Here is a 19,203-nt window from a genome sequence, read left to right on the forward strand (position 1 = left end):
GTATGTTTTCAGATTCTTGTTTCTATTTATGTTCTCGTTCAAGAGGAATTGAGTACTGGACCAGTGGAAATTCATTTGCATAAGAACAACCTAAATCCTCAAGAAGAAAGTGATGAGGAGAGATTTTGGCCTGTCAGTTAAACCTTTAAAGTACCAGTATCAAGTGGCTTACAAAGCCAAAATAGAAAACACTACAAACAAAACTGATAACTGGGGATCCAAGACACTTCAAGAAAGTATGGAGATTATCCTGTATTGTGTACAAAGTAATAATAGATCTGGAAGTAAGAAAGAAAAGTTAATATTCCTATTAGACAATTTTCTCTATATTTAGTACATGCCTTAACCTGCATGACGAAGACACTAATATTTAACGAGACAACTCCTTTCTAATTGCCAGGTAGAGAAATGGGTGTTTTACATTCTTTACCTTGAATAAATGTGGTCATCCTGACAGGATAACCTTGTTTTAATTCACTAATCCTCCCCACAGGGGATCAGGAACATACATAAAAACCTAGCTTTAGGTATCCTAGTTGAGATTTAAACATGGGTCATTGTGAATTCAAAGTTTAGGGTATTTCCTTTGTAGCACATAGCACCATGTAACTAGATTGTCCTCAAAATAATAAGCACAATGAAAAGAAAAGCAATGAAAATCATTAAAGTTGTTTTGCTTAGATCATAGTCTGGGGTCTGATTACTGGGCTATTGATCATGCAGTAATTTCATACCCTGTTTGGTTGGGAACATGAGACACCATTAATGAGTACACAGTTTTGATTGACTTGTTATGTTTCCCATAGATTTGCCTTTGTCAAAACCATAAATCCTAGTTAGCATTTTCTTGCTTCTTATGTATGCTCCACTATAATTTTGATCTTACACTTTTTTTTACAAATAATAAACGTTTGCTAAAAATGACAATTATAATGATCTTTATGGTAAATTTATGACCTGTCAGAAAATACAGTTAAGAACAATTCTAGAAAAGGATAAGAGCAAAGAAAATACCAAACACTGATCAGATTCCTTTGATTTGTACGCTGTTTCAGAATGAAATGATCCCATGTTATTTTCCCTCTCACAAATTTTCTAAGCAAAAACCAAGTAAAAAATTTACTTCTACCTGAAATTTAATTCTACCTGATATATTCTGTAACCAACCCTCTTCTTGCTCTCTTTATATATATGTGTGTATATAACTATTATATATAGTATATATAATTTCACCAGCTTTATGTATCTTTCTGCAGCTGTAAGCTTCACTCATCTACTTGTGAAGATTCTATTTCTTTGGATATTTTCCCTAAACAAAATGAGCCAGATGAGTTAAGAATATCTTGAGGGTTTTTCTTAAGAAAAAGAAAATCATATCATGGCAGCAATAACTTCTTAAAATTATGAGTCTAGAAGGAAGATCTATAGGAATTGAAACCCTAATCTGAAATGATGTTCAATCTTATATTTAAAGAATTTCCAAAGCCAAAAAAAAAAAATAGTGTAAAATCTTGCTTCAGAATTCAGGATTCAGCTAGCGGCTTTTGGTCTTAGACCATAAGATTTATAAAAGATAGTTGACTTCATTATTTATTAACTCAGATAGGAAAAAAATGTTTAAATAAAACAAGTTAGGATATACAATTATACCCCAGCCATGCCTAATTTAAAAAATCTTCATAGCACGAGAAAAAATAATAAATACACAGCATAAAGACATTTCAGAAGCTTTTATCTAAGGGTAAACTGGTTAAGTTTCAAAATTACAATAAAACAGATAAATCAGTAAGAGTCTTCAATATTAGACTCTGAGAAACTATAGTACAATATTTTGCTGCATAAAATACTGATAAGATAAAAGAGGAATTTCTGGTCTTTTTTTTTTTTTTTTTGGAAATACCTTCAGGCTTGAAATAAGGGATTTAGTCAGGAAAAGTAATAAATATATTGGAAAAGGAAATCACACAATTAGAAGGTCTCCTCTATGTGCTAAACACTTTCAAATAGCCCTAAACAGTAAATGTTATTGTTTAAAATCAACTAATCATCTTTACATAAAACACCTACTTCTCCATCCAAAATATCTGAAGGTTCTCTTTTCTCTAAGCATTGGAAAAGAACAAATGAATCATAGACTATGTAAATATTGCAAGTATACTCCAAAGATTTACTGAAATTCAGGGATACGTTTCATAAACCTAAAACTAGAATTTTATGGATTTGCAGTATCCTTGTGGGGGTACTCTGTTAAAATACATAGAAATCCTCTCTTAATGTTGTATTAATATGGATAAATCTAAAATCAGTTCTGGTATTCATTTCCTATTGTTGTTATAACAATGGCCACAAATTTGGTTTATAAAGGTACACGTTTATTCTCACAGTTTGGGAGGTTAGAGAGTCCAAAATCAGTCTCACTGGGCTGCATTTGAAGTGTCCTCAAGGGCTTGTTACTTTCAGAGACTCCAGGAGAATTCATTTTCTGCCTTTTCCAGCATCTACCACTTGGATTCCTTGTCTCATAATTACCTCTTCCATCCTCAAAGTATATTACTCCTCCCTGCTTCCAGCACCACTTCTCTCCTCTGGATTGTGACCCTCTTATAAGAACTCTTATTATTTTATTAGGACTACCTAGATGGTCTTCAGGAATCTTCACATCTCAGGGTCCTTAATTTAATCACATTTGTGAAATCCATCTTGCTATGTAAAATAACCTATTTCTGGAGATTAGGATGTAGATATCTTTGGATAACATCATTCTATCTACCACAATTCTATACATTTATTTTCTGATCAGTCTGAAAAGTGACACAAAGCTTCTATGTAAAGCAATAATTATATTATCTTGCCCATGATTTGTTAAGTGAAAGATGAGTATTATCTAAGGATTGGGGTACCTAGGTGGCTCAGTTGGTTAAATGTCCGACTCTTGTTTTTGGCTCAGATTATGATCTCATGGATTGTGAGATTGAGCTCTGCATTGGGATCTATGCTCAACAGGGAGTCTGCTTAAAGTTTCCCTCCTTCTGTTCTCCCCTCAATTCACATGCATCCTCAGGTCTCAAACTAGAATTACTAAATGTGGTATATTTCCTACTGATGCTTCAAAGTACCTAATATCTATCTCTCTGAAAGATAATTAACTCATCACTGTTACATATTTTTCTCATTTTTCTATCCACTGACTCTGATTCCAAAAATACTTTTATGAATACACAAGGAGGAAGAAACTCATGATAAAACATATTATTGAGAATAGATCTTTTGGATACTATTATAGTTAAGTAAATCCTGCGTTAGTTTCATTTCTTGATGGGTCTTATCTTAAAAATAATGGACAGTTTTAGTCTGGTTTTGTAATAACTAATTCAGACTTCTTTAAATCTAGGTTAGTACAAATTCCAGGTATTCAAACTTGTGGTCTTCCCTGGGACTCTACAAATTGTTAAAAGTGCGAGGCTAAAAATATATCCTCATATTCATTATGCTTTTGATACAGTTCATAGAGTGCTTTAGAAACAAAATTTTTTAATTAACCTCTTCAGGTACTATGCTATAAAAATGGACAATAAATATATGAAATGCTTATTGTCTTTCATTAGTCAGAAAAATATTGTCCACTTCAGAATAATAGCACTGGCTCTGTATGAAAGAGGTAATATAGGAGTAGGAGAAAAAGCTTTAGCAAATCATTAGGCTAAATAAATTGATCTACCTAAGGTTTTTTGCAAAGCCAAATCCATGAAGACCTTTATAGGTTTCACGTTAGGTGCATAATCTCTGAGTCTGAAAAAATATCTTGGAAAAATCAAGGTTGTCAGATCAAAGAGGAAATAATCTGAGAAAGCTAGGTAACTGTGCATTGGAATCAGATAACCTTAAGTGGGCACTTGCTAAAGTACTCCATTAGACAACATTTTTTAAAATAGAGTTGAACACTGATGGATTTTTGCAGTAACAATTCATAACTCACTTATAACCAAATGTTGCTGGAAAAGGTGGAAAAGTGGCACCTGAACAGTAATCAGATCCTAGGGAAGATTTGAGCATCTCTAAATGAATTTGATATTACTATCTCCCATTACAGGTTATGAAAATGCATCACTGAATATATACTGAGTTCCTGTGTAAGTCTAAAGAATTGACTACTTAACAAAAGCCATGACACTCACAGTATCTTGAGAAAACCACAAAAATGCCTGGACCATTCTGATTTACTTCCTCAGTAATGAAGAAATACATTTTACTAGGACAGTTAGATGTAGATGACTCAAAGGCATTGCCCTTTATTCAGGAAACTGATTGTACTGATTATGCCCAATAATATGGAAAAGAAGAAAGAGCAAATGAAAAAAGAAAAACACATGAAGAACAAATGATGTAAAACATAAATTAGTTAAATTATCAAACAACTTTGAAATTCATGTTTTAAAGTAATTTCCTTAGCTGTCATGGCCTTACATGATTACCTTTAATAAAGTCATAGAGATAGAACCCATCACAAATAGGCTCATGCACTAGAAGTATCTGTATTTATAACTTACTCCAATCTTTTACATTTCAATCTATCTATATGTTGTGAAAAATGTAAGAAGTATGATCATTCCTATCATTCCTATATTCATTAATGGTACAGGCTACCTTTACTCTCCCAACTGTCTAATCATCCCCTGCATGACTGTGATGTATACTTGACCAGAGATAGATTGCTCTTGATTTTCAATGCAAAATATCTCATGGGGCTCTCCTAATTAACAGTTAAACAACATTTATCTTTGGATGCAGACTTAATAACTGAAATGACATCAGCCATCTTAAAATGACAAGAATTAGTAAGATACAACCATTAAATATCTTAGTTAGGAAACCTCGAGAAGCAACTATCACATTGAAGTTGACTGCTGATCCAACAACCATGGAAAAGCAAATAGCTTAATAAAGTAGATAACTCTCACTTAAATGCATGAAAAAAAGATTTTTTTTCTGGATACTTGGAAACAGTGATTATTACATTCTTTCTTTAAAACTTTTGCTATATATAATTTTGATTATATTTTTACCTTTACTGATTTATTGAAAAGATTATATATTCATAACTTTATTTTTTGTATTTATATATTTGTCATAACTATCATTTTGCTTGTTACGTTACTACTACTAAAAATTTCCCATTCTTTTTAATGTACCTTTTTTTTTCTCCTTTCAAGATCCCATTAGGATACCACATTACATTAAATTGTCATGTCTCCTTAGGCTCCTCTTGACTGTGACAGTTTCTTAGACTTTCCTTTTTATTTATTTTCTTTTTGACAACCTGGACAGTTTTGCATTGTAATGGTCAGGTGTTTGTAGAATGTTTCTGAATTGGGGTTAGTATAATGCTTTTACATTATTAGATGAGGTTATGTATTTGAGGGGAGTAAGATCCCAGAGAAAAAGTGTTATTCTCATCATATCCCATCAAAGGTAGATATTATTAACCTGATAGGTCACTGTTGATCCTCTTGGACACTTGGCTGAACACTTGGCTAGGGTAATGTTTGTCAACTTTTTCCAGTTTCAATGTATTATTTTCTCCCCTACCTATACCATTAACTTTGGTAGGAAATGACTTCGTGCAACCTACGCTTCCAGGGTGGGGAATTATGACCCATGTCCTTGAGGGCAGAGTATCTACATAAATTATTAGGAATTCTATTGGATGTGAGATTTAGTTGTTTGTTCTCTGTCATTTATTTATCTAATTTTTATAAATGTTTATCAGTGTGGACCTATGCATGGTAATTTTAAAACTGGATTATGAACTGATACCACTTTATTATTTTTTTTTTGTCAAATAATTCCAGTTTTGGATATTGGTCTTCTTTCAGTTTCATTCTATTTACTTTTGACATACCCCCACAGTTGCAAGATTTTTGTTATTGTTGCTATTGTTATTACTTAATTATTTTTTAACATACACGTTGCTTCAAGCTAATCTTGTGTATTTTATGCTTCAGTCCTAGATTCAGCTTTCTCTCTGAGGAGACTTGGTTCCTTTTATTGGTAAATGGTGTAAGAGAGCAATATCTTGGTGTTCAGTGTGTTTGCTTGAATGTCAGTGCTTCTAGAATCTCTCAGATAACAGAGTAAATAAGGGGTTATGTATTTGTAAACTAATCCTTATACATGCACATATCTATAAATACTTCTCCATATCTGTATCCACAGTAAGATAAATACTATGTCCATACTGATGCTTCAAATCTAATTAAGTTTCATTTAAATCATTCTGGTATTTCCTCCTTGCTAATTTGTAATGACCCACTCTAACAGTAAGAATATTGGTTCCCAGCACCTGCCATCCATTTACTTAATTATTCAATTTCAGTATGCAAAAAAAAAAACTATGTCAGAATTTATAATCCATACCCCTGTAGGATACAACTTTATCAAAGAGAGTAAAGTACTTATGTAAAGATTTTCCCTTTAGTCTTATAGATTTCTCTTATTTCCAAAGTTACTTAGGTTACCAAATTTTCCCTCACCCTGTTCATTAAGAATTTTCAAACATCGGGATAAGTTAGTCTTTTGTTATAGTCTGCATTCTATCCTGAGACTCCATGAACTCTTAAATGATTTTTCAAAATTTGCCTACAGTGAAGCTCACTCTTTGTGCTGTAAAGTTCTATAGGTTTTGATAAATGAATGTCATAGGTCCATCATTATAATATCATAGAGAAGAGATTCACCACCCTGATAAATGCCTTGTGCTTCATCTGTTCAACCATCCTCCACCCTTACCTCTGTCCCACTTCTGATTTGTTAGACATCTCAAGTTCTGCCTTTTTTTTTTTTTTTTTGCCTTTTCAATAATGGCATAAAAATGGAATGTTTGGTCTTTTTAGATGCCTTCTTTCAATCAGCAGTATACATTTAAGATTGATTTATGTATTTTTATGGCTTGATAACTCATTTTCTTGTTGAATCATATTCCACTTTATGGATGTAGTATAGTCATTTTTACCCATTCACCTACTTTTAAAAAAAAGATTTATTTATTTATTTGAGATAGAAAGAGCAAGAGAGAGAGCAGGGAGCAGAGGAAGAGGGAGAAGCAGACTCCCTGTTGAGAAGGGAGCCCAACACGATGCTTAATCCCAGGACCTTAGGATCATGACCTGAGCTGAAAAAAGATGCTTATCACCATTCAGGAGCCCCTCCATTCACCTATTGAAGAACATCTTGGTTGGTTCAATTTGGAGCAATTATGAATAATGCTGCTATAAACATTTTCATGCAGGTTTTTGTGTGGACATAAATTTTCGAAGTCAATAGAGTAAATACAGTTTGATACCTGGATCATATGTCAACACTATGTTCAGTTTTATAAAAGATTGCTAACCTTGGAAGTGGCTGAACAACATGAATTCCCAATGGCAATTAATAAAAATTTTATTCCTCCATATATTTGTAAGTCATTAATTTTTTCATATGTTTACATTTTAGCCATTTAATAGGCGTGTAATTGTACCTCATCACTGTCTTAATTGGCATTTCTCTAATGTAAATGATATTCAGTGTATCTTTTTTTTAAGATTTTATCCATTTATTAATGAGAGAGAGAGAGAGAGAGAGAGAGAGGCAGAGACATAGGCAGAGGGAGAAGGAGGCTCCATGTGAGGAGCCTGACATGGGACTCCATCCATGGTCCCCAGGATCAGGTCCCGGGCTGAAGGCGGAACTAAACGGCTGAGCCACCGGGGCTGCCCCCAGTGTATCTTTTCTCATGTTTATTTGCTCTTTGTATACCTTCCTGGTAAGGTGTCTGGTGATATCTTGTACCCATTTTATTTTTTTTTTAAATTTGGGATGTTTGATTTCTTATTGTTCATTGCATTTTGGGATACAACTCCTTTATCAGATTAGTGTTTTCCAAATATTTTCTCATAGTTTGTGACCTGTGTTCATTGTTTTAACAGTGTCTTTCATAAAGCCTAAGTTTTTTACTTTAATAAAGTTCAACTTAGCAGTGTTTCTCTCAGGGACAGTGTTTTTGTTATTGAAGCTAAAACTCATGTTCAACCTAAGGTCATATAGATTTTTCTCCTAAACCTTTCTTCTGGAAGGTTTATAGTTTTGTGTTTATGTTTAGGTCATTGATCCATTTTGAGTTACTTTTTGTCAAGGTATAATGTTCACGTCTAAGTGCACCTTTTGTTTTTCTTTTTGTTTTGTTTTGCATATGGACATCAAATTGCTCTAGCTGCCTTTTGAAAGACTGTTTTTCTCCACTTGAACTTCCTTTGTGTAAAAGGCACAACAGTTGCCTTTGTTGTAAAGCAGTTGATTATAATTTTTGGTGTGGCTTCCTGAGCTCTTCCAATTATGACCATAGGATAATTCTCTTTTTATTTAGATCTTCTTTTATTTTTTCACTACAGTTTTGTGGTTTTCTTCTTCCTGATTCTGGAAATATTTTTTCCTTACCTTTATGCCTTAGTATTTATTTGGGAGCAATCTTAAATGCTTTTGCTTTTTAAAAAATGTCAAATTCTAACTGTTTATGGCTAGTTTATACAAGATCAATTGATATTAGTTTATTGATGTTCTACATTGGGAACTTGCTATACTCACTTTAAAGGTACAATATTTGTGGTAGATTATTTGGATAGATTACTTATTTCTACATAGACAATTATGAGAAGAGCAGTTTTGTTTCTTCCTTTCCATCCATATTTATTTTATTTCCTTTTCTTATCTTACTGCACTAGCTAGAATTTCCATTATAATGTTGAGTAGAAGAGGTAAGAAAGCACAACTTTACCTTGTTCCTATTATCAGAGTGGAAGCTTCTAGTCACTAGTAAGTATGATGTTTGCTTAAGATTTCTTTTATATATGTTCTTTATCAGTTAAGTAAACTCCATTGTATTTTTAATGTGTGGGAGTTTTTTAGCATGAATGTATGTTTGATTTTGTCAAATATGTCTGCATTAATTGATAAGGATTTATTTATCTCATGGATGGAATATAATTTTAGGAAGACTCCAAAAAATTAAACTCTTCCAGGAGGTAAATCTAAAAGCAAAAAACTATGATGCCAATCATGGGAGTATGATTAATCAGTGGCCTCTTCAAAAGTGGATTCCTCTTTAGAGCTGACTTAATATTTAAAAAAGAGCTCATGTCCTTGAGTCTAAAAAAAAAAAAATTTAAAAACTTTAGACAAAATAGCTATGTATAATAGAATATAAGCAGACTTTAATTTGGCCACATAGGGTATCTGAACCATTGTTAAAAATTAATTTAGATTAATACCATAAGTGAAATAATACTATCTATATCTAAGCTGAAGAAAAGGAAGCGTGGTTATTTAAGGTAGACTAAGGTGATCTTAGGGACCTTCTTTTATGGTCACTCAGGGAAATCTTGGGACATAGTTCAAGACCACCTTTCTGTCAGTTCTGCTAGAAATTTATCCATTTTTGTGTCTTATGTGTCTTATGAAGACTATGACCCAGAGATTGAAATGTTTCTGGGAAGCCACTCTTCTGAAAGATGATGCAACACGTCATTAAAAAAAATAAAGTCTGGGCAGCCCAGGTGGCTCAGTGGTTTAGCGCCGCCTTTAGCCCAGGGTGTGATCCTGGAGTCCTGTGATTGACTCCCACATCAGGCTCCCTGCATGGAGCCTACTCTCCCTCTGCCTGTGTCTCGGCCTCTCTCCGTCTCTCTCTCTCTCTCTCTCTCTCTCTCTGTGTGTGTGTGTGTGTGTGATGAATAAATAAATAAAATCTTAAAAAAAAAAGTCTGATGAAATCAATCTGATAAACACTGAAACCAAAAATCAATCCTCTTCAAATTAAACCTCTTCCATGAGAATCAAATGAAATGATGAAATTCTGGAATATCTTTGATTATTATTCTAAAACTTTGGCTAAGGAATGATAAAAAGTGGGGTAAAGGGATCAAGAATAATTGGTAAACATTTTCTAAAATAAAGGAGAATACTAAGTCCAGAGCTCAACTTCTTTATCCAGAAGTTCAACCATTTGGTATGTAATCAAAGAGATGGTTGGAGAAGGAGAGATAGAAGAGAGGAGGAAGGGGAGAGAGAGAGAGAGAGAGAGAAAGGATGGGGGAGAGGAAGGGTGAGAAGGAGAGAGAGAGGAAGGGAGGGAGATTTATACTCTTAATAATTAATCAGTAGAACTACTGATTAGTGCATACTTCTGAATATAAACCAATCCGTGACAACCCTCATTTTTTAATGTTAGCCAAGCAACAGCCTTATTTCATTAAATTTATTTCTGTGGTGAATCAGCCAGTTCCTAAACAGTCTTGCTTCTTTCAGTACCTAAATATATTCTTTTCTCAGTGATATATCATTATATGTAATCTTATTTAGTTTCAATCGTACATTGAAATTGCATTTCTCTTTTGCTTAGCAAGCAATAAATTTGTTTACTTCTTTGAGATATAATTAGCAGCCTATGATTTCAGTATGACAAAGAATATCACAATGCTAATAACATTTCTGTATAAAGCAGGCACAATTCTTCATGCAAAGCAGAGATGCCCCTAAGTAACCACAAAGAAAAATGAGTTTATTGAAATAATATGCTTGATCTAGAAGTAAAGCTGAAATGTTAACTGGCTAACTCTGGAGCCAAATTGGCTTTTTTTTCCCTATCATCTATGCTTTATGTTATCATGAACTCTTGGCTTTTCCTGCTTTATTTTCATCTTATTACCAAGTCCTCTACAATTTTTAAATACTTTTAAATACTTTCCCCATTATTTCATAGATGAGTTTATATATGGCTTGGCTTTTTTTTTTTTTTTTTTGCCATGTGTGTGGTTAAATTTCATGGTATTCATTTACAAAATATCAGTTAAAATCCTAAGTGAATAATCTGTTCAGTCTTCCTATTATAAAATTAAAAAGGCATAATCCTATAACCAAAACATTAGGCTTTTCATTGAGATAATACACAACATGGGATGGTTTAGCTTAAATTAGATATCTATGTATCCTTAAGTAGCCATAATACCTTAGTTAGCCACAATGACTGTGATCTTTTAGAAAGATTACATGACAAACGTGGAATTTTTCAGAAAGATTTTAAAATTTTTCTTCTACATCTTTTAGGAAGCCTATTCTTATAAATGAAATTATAATTAAATTTCATTGTGTAGTTCTCTTATAAGGAGACTTTGACATGTCACTTAAATATAAGGTTATTCATAAACAAAATGTATGGTCTGCTTGTTTTGGGGTAGTCTCAGTTTGCATGTATTTTCCAGAGTTTTTTCTTCCTTTTTTTTATTTTAAGAATTTATTTACTTGAGAGATACAGAGATAGCAAGAGAAAGCACAAGTGGGGAGAAAAGAGATAAGCAGGCTCCCCACTGAGCAGGGAACCTGATATGGGGCCCAATCCCAGGACCCCAGGATCATGACCTGAGCCAAATGCAGATGCTTAACCAACTGAGCTATCCAGGCACCCTCTAGAATTTTTTCTAGTAGTTAAATTCTGCCCCCCGCCGCCACTCCAAATATTTCCATTGAAAACTTCTATTTTGAGTTATGAAAAAGATGATTCTGGACTTCTTTCCTGAAATAAGTGATGAGAAAGCTGGGTTAAATATATCATACAACTATTTCTGGAAGTGGATAATAGCACAAAACCATGATACCTGAAAAAAATATGGAAAGAACAAGACTAATCCTACAGTGACAATTTGCTCATTACTGTGCAGAGATAAGAAACTCAGGCAGAACATATCTTTTTCAATGAGCCAATGGAAGGGGGATCAGAATTTGGAAGGGTGATGTGGCTGAATTTGCAGCAAATTAATAGAAGTTAGAGTGCTACACAGAGAAAGAACAATGATCTTAATAGAGCTTCCCTTAATTAAATTGTTCAGTATTAAGCCATGACTACATGGGTGAAAATCTAATTGCTTTCTTTAGATAAATTTTAAAAAATAGATATATTGATAATAAAATGGCAGTCATTAAAAATGAAAAAGTTCCATTCTTAGTATTAAAAACTTAAGGAATTCTGTGGGATTTTTAAAATAAATTTTGGGGCACAAATTCATAGTTATACTTATCAGATGCCAATGAAAAAATATATAGGGGTCTCTGGGTGGCTTAGTCAGTTAATTGTAACTCTTGTTTTCAGCTCAGTCATGATCTCAGAGCTGTGGGAAGAAGCCCAATTTTGTGCTCCACGCTCAGCAGGGAGTCTGCTTGAGATTCTCTCCCTCCCCCCTCCCCATATAAGTATGTGCACACGTCCCCTCTTTCTCTCTCAAATAAATACAGTCTTAGGAAAAAAAGATACATAAATAAGTAGATTTTCTTAAATGCAATTTGAAAACAATATTGGTTGAATTTCAAGTTTAATCCGGAAAAATCATTCAAAGTATTATTGAAATATGGTGCAATTGATATTTTTCACTAAGGAAAAATATGGCTTAATAAAAGTGTCTACAGGGGCATCTGAGTGGTTCATCTGGTTAAGTGTCTGACTTGGCTCAGGTCATAATCTCAGGATCCTGGAATTGAGCCCCACATTGGGTTCCCTGCTCAGTGGAAAGTCTGCTTGTCTCTGTCAAATAAATAAACAGAATCTTTTTGATAAATCCACAATAATTATTATAATCCAATCTGTAATTATATCAAAGATGACTATTTTCTAAGAGTTGTTCTTTTTAGTAATTCATTTGTCAAAGTTTCAACTTTTTCTATATTTTTAGAACAAAACTGCATGCATATGAGGTGAAAATTATTGAAACTCATTTGCTTCCATTAATATTTGTAAATTACAACAATATTACAAGCAAAACATACAGATTGCTATATTCATAAACTATTTCCACAACTACTAAGAAGTGGAAACATTATTTGTTTACTAGGGTTAACTTTCTAAAGCAAATTAGTGAACACAATTAAAGTAGGTCTTTTTTATGTAAACAGTACTATGTAAGTGGTTGATTCAGAGAATCAGATATTTAGAAGAAATCCATTGCTTGAGTAATGATAAGACAAAATTTGTACAATTTCCATCTTTCCTAAAGTGATGGAAACCCTACAGAACTCAATGGCCTTGGTCACATATGTTTTATCACTATTTAGAGAATAATCTCGGCAGGAAGCTAGAAGAAACACTAGAAAAAGTTCTTAACTACATTCTTTATTCAATAAGAAGTTGGTTATGAGTCTCACAGTTGCAATTAGGAACAAAAAATAAGACAGGAAAACAGAGGCATTCAAAATCTATGCTAAGCAAAAGAAGACAAATTGTTCTTCAAATGTTTCTGTTTTTCTTATTTTATTGTACTTGTTTTGTTGTTGTTTTGTTTTGTTTCTAATAAACTGACGACTTAGAGACAATCTTATGAAGGGAAACAAAATAAGTTAATACATTATAAAACCACATACATAAAAACAGAGACAACATGTAAAATAATTGTAACTAAAATAGAAATTAATTAATACAATTTGGTATTAAAAATTCTGTATAATGAACATTCCAAATATGCCCCTTTGTATTCTATTTTTCAATAAAAACAAAAAATAAGACATCAATCTCTCCCTGCTTTTAAAAATAAAAGTGCATTACTTCTGCTTTTGTTTTCTTCCTGTAGCTTCCTATATGTATGTTGAAGTAAAGTTTAACATAGTTAAATCCCTTCAAGCATCATAAATCACATGTCCTTTAAATTCTCATGTAGCTTCTTCTCAATACAGGCTGACCCGCTGGCTTCACTCTCATGTGTGATTTTTATTAATATGAAATCTTTCGCTTTCCAGTTTAACCATATCCTACAAATACACATCAAGTCAAGGTCATGCAGAAGTGGGAAAAATTCCCTCAGCAAAAATGCTGCCCCAGCTAAAATGATCAGATTTTAATTCTCTCCAATTCTAATTATAGCTCTCTTGTTATTTCTACGACATCTGAAGGTACTTCCTCCTGAAGTCTTGACCCCTCAAAGTTATCCATAAGGGTTGGAATCAACTTCTTCCAAATTCCTGCTGTTGTTGATCTTTTGATTTCTTTCCATGAATCACAAATGTTCTAAATGGCATCTAGAAAGGAGAATCCTTTCCAGAAGGTTTTCAATTTACCTTGTCCGGATCCCTCAGGGACACCACTATCTGTGCCAGCTAAATCCTTACAAAATGTATTTCTTAAATAAGAAGACTTGAAAGTCAAAATGACTCCTGATCTATGGGCTGCAGAATAGGCATTGTGTTAATGGCATGAAAATTATATATTTTTTTTGTTTTGTTTTGTTTTTATGAAAATTATATTAATCTCATTGTACATCTCCATCAGAGCTCTTGGGTGGCCGGGTACCTTGTCAATGAGCAGTCAGATTTTTAAACAAATCTCCTTTCTCACTAGTAGATCACAACAGTGGGCTTAAAATAGTAAACCATGCTGTAAATAGATATGCTGTCATCCAGGCTTGGTGGTTCCATTCATAGGGCACAGGCTGAGTAGATTTAACACAATTCTTAAGGATCCTAGGATTTTGGGAATGTTAAATAAGTATTGGCTTCAATTTAAAGTCACCAGCTGCATTAGCCCCTACCAAGAAAGCCAGCTGGTCCTTTAAAATTTTGAAGCCAGGAAAAAAAAAAAAAAAAAAAAAAAATTTGAAGCCAGGCATTGACCTCTCTCTAGCTATGTAGGCCCCGGACGACATCCTTCTCCAATATAAGGCTGTTCACCTACATTGGAAATCTGTTGTTTAGTATAGATATCTTCATTAATTATCTTAACTAATTCTTCTGGATCACTCACCGCAGCCTCTAAATCAGTACTTGCTGCTTCACCTTGTACTTTTGTGTGATGAAGATGGCTTATTTCCTCAAACCTCATGAACCAACCTCTGTTAGCTTCAAACCTTTTTTTTTCTGCAGCTTCCTTACCTCTTATCATCTTAATAGAATCGAAGAGAGTTAGTTAGGGCTTTGCTTTGAATTAGGATTTAGTTTAAGGGAATATTGTGGCTGGCTTAATCTTCTATGCAGACCACTAGAACTTTTTCCGATCAGCAATAAGGCTATTTCTTATCATTTGTGCATTTGTTGGAGTAGCACGTTTAATTTTCTTTGGGAAATTTCTTTTGCATTCACCATTTGGCTAACTGGTGCAAGAGGCCTAGCTTTCAGCATTTCTTGACTTTTGACATGCCTTCCTCATCAAGCTTAATCATTTCTAGTTTTGGCCTATTGATTTAAAGTGAAAGACATGTGATTCTCCATTTCATTTGAACACTTAGATGCCATTGTAGGGTAATTAACTGGACTAATTTCAGCACCATGTCTTAGAGAATAGGGAGGCTTGAGGAGACAGGAGGAGAAAGGAAATGGCTAGTCTGTGGAACAGTGAGAACACGCTTAGCCTTTACTGATTAATTTTTCTGCCTTATATGAGCATGGTTCAGTGTGTTCCCCAAAACCATTGCAATAGTGACATCAAAGATCACTAATCACATGTCACCATAACAAATATAATTGTAATATTTGAAATATTAAGGGAATTAACAAAATGTGACACAGAGACATGAAGTGAACAAATGCTTTTGGGAAAATGGCACTGATAGATTTAATACAGAGCTGCCACAAACCCACAATTTGTAAAAAATACATCTGCAAAGTGCAATAAGGCCAAGTGCAATAAAACTTGATATGCCTTATAATGCATATTATATAACATGTATGTAATATTTTTCCTAGTTTCTTTTTTCTCTTTTTTTTTTTTTGCGATTTTATTTTTTAAAATAATTGCCATGCCCCATATGGAGCTCAACCTCACAACCCCAAGATGAAGAGTTACAGGCTTTACTGACTGAGCCATCCACACACCCTTGTTTTTTTCTTTTACAGAGCAGATGTTTCTTTTTTAAATGATGGCCAAAGTTTTATTTCTTTTTGATTATTACTTTTTGTGTTTCATATAAAATCTTCATCTACCCTGAGAGTGTTCTTCTCACAGCTTTATAGTTTTAGTCTTAGTTTTTAAAGATGTACTTATTTTAGGGGGGAGGGCAGAGGGAGAAAGAAAGAGAGAAGGTAGGGCTCAATCTCATGATCCTGAGATCGTGACCTGAGCCCACACCAAGAGTCAGACACTCAACAGACTGAATTGCCGTGGTGCCCGTATAGTTTAGTTTTAAACTTACTCATATAATAAATTCCATACTAATTTTTATATATGGTATGTGGTGAAGAAATACTTAAATTACCCAAAATGATCTACATATTCAATGCAATCTCTACCAAATTCCAAAGGCATTTTTCACAAAAATAGAAAAAATAATACTAAATTTGTATGAAATAACAAAAACTCCTGAATAACTAAAGCAGTCTTGAACAAATAGAACAAAGCCATAGCTATTGTTTTCTTATTACAAACTATATTACAAAACTATAGCAATCAAAACAAAACAACGTAATGTTGGCATAAAAATAGACAGAGAGATCAGTGGTACAGAATAGACAGCCTAGAAATAAACCCATACACCTACAATGTCCTAATTTTTGACAGGGGCATAAGAATACACAATGGAGAAAGCATACTCTCTTCAATACATGGTGTTGGGAAAATTGTATTCACACTCAACAGAATAAAATTTGATGTTTGGCTTACATCATTTTCTTATGCACAAAAATCAATTCCAAATTTATTAAAGATGTAAGCGTGAGACCTGAAACTGTTAAATTCCTAGAAGGAAATGGAGGGAAAGCTTTTGGTTAGAATACAAAAGTACAGGCAACAGAAGCAAAAGTAGACAGGCTAAAAAGCTGAATAACGATATACAGCAAAGAAAAACATCAGTACAGTGAAAATGCAACTTACAGAATGGGAGAAAATATTTACAAACTGCATATCTGATAAGAACCTATATCCAAAATACATAAGGGATTCTTATAAGTGATTATATTTGGAAAATGTTAATTATGCATTATCCACAATCATAAGACTTTCAAATGTACCTAAATCCATAGAAGTCTAAATGATGCCTGTATATTGAGGAGCATAGAGCATAGGTTGAAAAAAAATATGTTTTTTTACCACTAATATACACAGGGTTTGATAAACTTAATTCCTTAAAGAGAGTTATTTCAATTGGAAAATGAATTATTTACTTTTGCTTTATTTGGCATAGTGAACAACGGGAACATTTTGTGTTGTGTGTGTGTGTGTGTGTGTGTGTGGAGTGCTCAGAATCCAGCATTTTAAAGACAGAAATTCCAAGGTCTTATGTATATTTACAACACTGCAATCCTTCAAACCTCCTAGAAATGTTTTTAAAATGAACTATTAGTATATTAGGATTGGTATGAAGGAACACTTGTTTTTCTTTTTTCTAATTCATAACCAGCTTCCATCATACAATCGATTTTTGTGGGAGAAGTTCACTGCTGAGTAAGCCAACTTTGATATAATGGAACAGTTTGAACACTGTTCTCCAGCTCAATCCAATTTGCAATACACATTTTCCACTGCATGGGGAATTCAAGTTTTTGTATTAATTTTTCAAGCAAGACAAAGGTTGTGATATTTAAAACATTTTACATTTAGAGCTAAATAATTACTTTAAAAGTTAAATGATAAGTTGAAGCATATGCACATTTTTTGTAGCATTAACTAATCATAGAGAGTGATATGAGATGACAATGATTCACAAATTATTCTACTAACAGCTTGTTTCTTAATAAATTTCTCCCTGATACCAGAAGAGCTGCTGAAAAATGAACTCACTCTACATTCTTTGCATTTGACATAATCAATTCTAAGAAATGACTGGACATAGTTATGTTCCCAGGTAATTAATATTTTTTATTATTCTATTGTTTAGAGTAATAGCATAGAACAACATATGTCGTAATTATATGAGGTTTAAGCAAATTAAAAAATGTTAATAGCAAAAATTAGTCCATAATGCTTGTTTTTTGAATTTTATTTATTTATTTGAGAGAGAATGAGCAAGCATGAGTTGGGGGAGGAGCAGAGGGAGAGGGAGAAGCAGACTCTTCGCTGAATAAGGAGTTCAGGCAGGGCTGGATCCAAGGACCCCGAGATCATGACTTGAGCTGAAGGCAGACATTTAACTGCCTGAGCCACCTAGGCACACCCATAATGTTTTTAAAAGTATTTAAGTTTTTAACCATTAACAGGGCATTTTTAAGTATTTTCTCTGTACAATGAAATAGGAAAACAATCATGAATAACTTCATTGTTATAAAAAAATAAACTTTGCAAATTTAGGATTTAAAAAAAATATAACATGAATATGGATAAATACAAATGTATTGCAAATAGTCCCGTTTATTGTAAAAAAAAATTAAACCTTGATTTAAATAATTAATTTTATATAAATTTATATATAGTTCTGTTAAGGTCAGAAAGCAAAAATTATAAGTAAAATGAAGAGAGGTGATGGAAGTTCTTTATTAAGCTGAGGTTATTTTCTTAAATATTTAATATATTTATCTGAACTTTTGCACTTATTTTCCTGTTGTTATTATCCCATTGCAAGCATATTTTTCTTTATTTTAACTTACAATTATAATACCTAGCCATTTAAAAAATGTTTCATGTATTTGAGCTTTTCAAATTTATTCTATTTTATATCATTTTCAGCCATTGTCTCTTCATAGAATCATTCCCGTTAAGTTATATTCATGTTAGATCTTCTCCTAATCATATATTCAAAAATTATATCTCTAAAATTCACAAAATTTTAGATCTGTCTTATCAAGATGTGATACATAATTTCAAATTTACTTCATAGTTAAGAAAAATAGGAAATTTATGGTATTAAAGTGTATTGAACAAAACTACATTCTGGATCAGTTATGTTTCTTGGTTAAATTCAATAGTTATTTCCTCTGAAAAACTACATTATATACATGCAAGAAACTAAGCTAGATGATGTTTTTGGACTTTCGGTTTGGAGTTAGGCAGGAAGCTTCTCATGTGTAAGGAACAGGAAATAGAACAGGCCAGTTGGTGATGTTACACTCTGGTCACTTCACTTCTACTGCAATTAATGACCTACATTTCTCCTTAATGTCCTTGTGCTATTAGCACAAGCTATAAAGTCCCCAGAGAGAGAGTCATCTTGGCCAAGCAAGCAAAAGTCAATGCAACTCACCTGTATTAGGAATCCTGAAGAAAAGAAAAGT

The 19,203-nt window shown here is 33.0% G+C and overlaps 1 protein-coding gene and 1 long non-coding RNA gene across 4 annotated transcripts in view; both read left to right on the top strand.

Annotated features, from left to right (window-relative positions):
* LOC140626765 (uncharacterized) overlaps positions 1-881 on the top strand; it is a 441,573-nt gene extending 440,692 nt beyond the window's left edge. The window contains exon 7 of the mRNA XM_072814510.1: positions 13-881. The gene's annotated coding sequence lies outside the window, so the exon portion shown is untranslated. The remainder of the gene's footprint in view (positions 1-12) is intronic.
* Positions 882-8,756: 7,875 nt separating this feature from the next.
* LOC140626624 (uncharacterized) overlaps positions 8,757-19,203 on the top strand; it is a 34,012-nt gene continuing 23,565 nt past the window's right edge. For all 3 annotated transcript variants that reach the window (XR_012025690.1, XR_012025688.1, XR_012025689.1), the window contains exons 1-2: positions 8,757-8,847; positions 17,752-17,840. This is a non-coding gene — a long non-coding RNA (uncharacterized lncRNA). The remainder of the gene's footprint in view (positions 8,848-17,751; positions 17,841-19,203) is intronic.

This window comes from Canis lupus, chromosome 38, assembly GCF_048164855.1.
Source record: "Canis lupus baileyi chromosome 38, mCanLup2.hap1, whole genome shotgun sequence".
Lineage (NCBI taxonomy): Eukaryota > Metazoa > Chordata > Mammalia > Carnivora > Canidae > Canis > Canis lupus.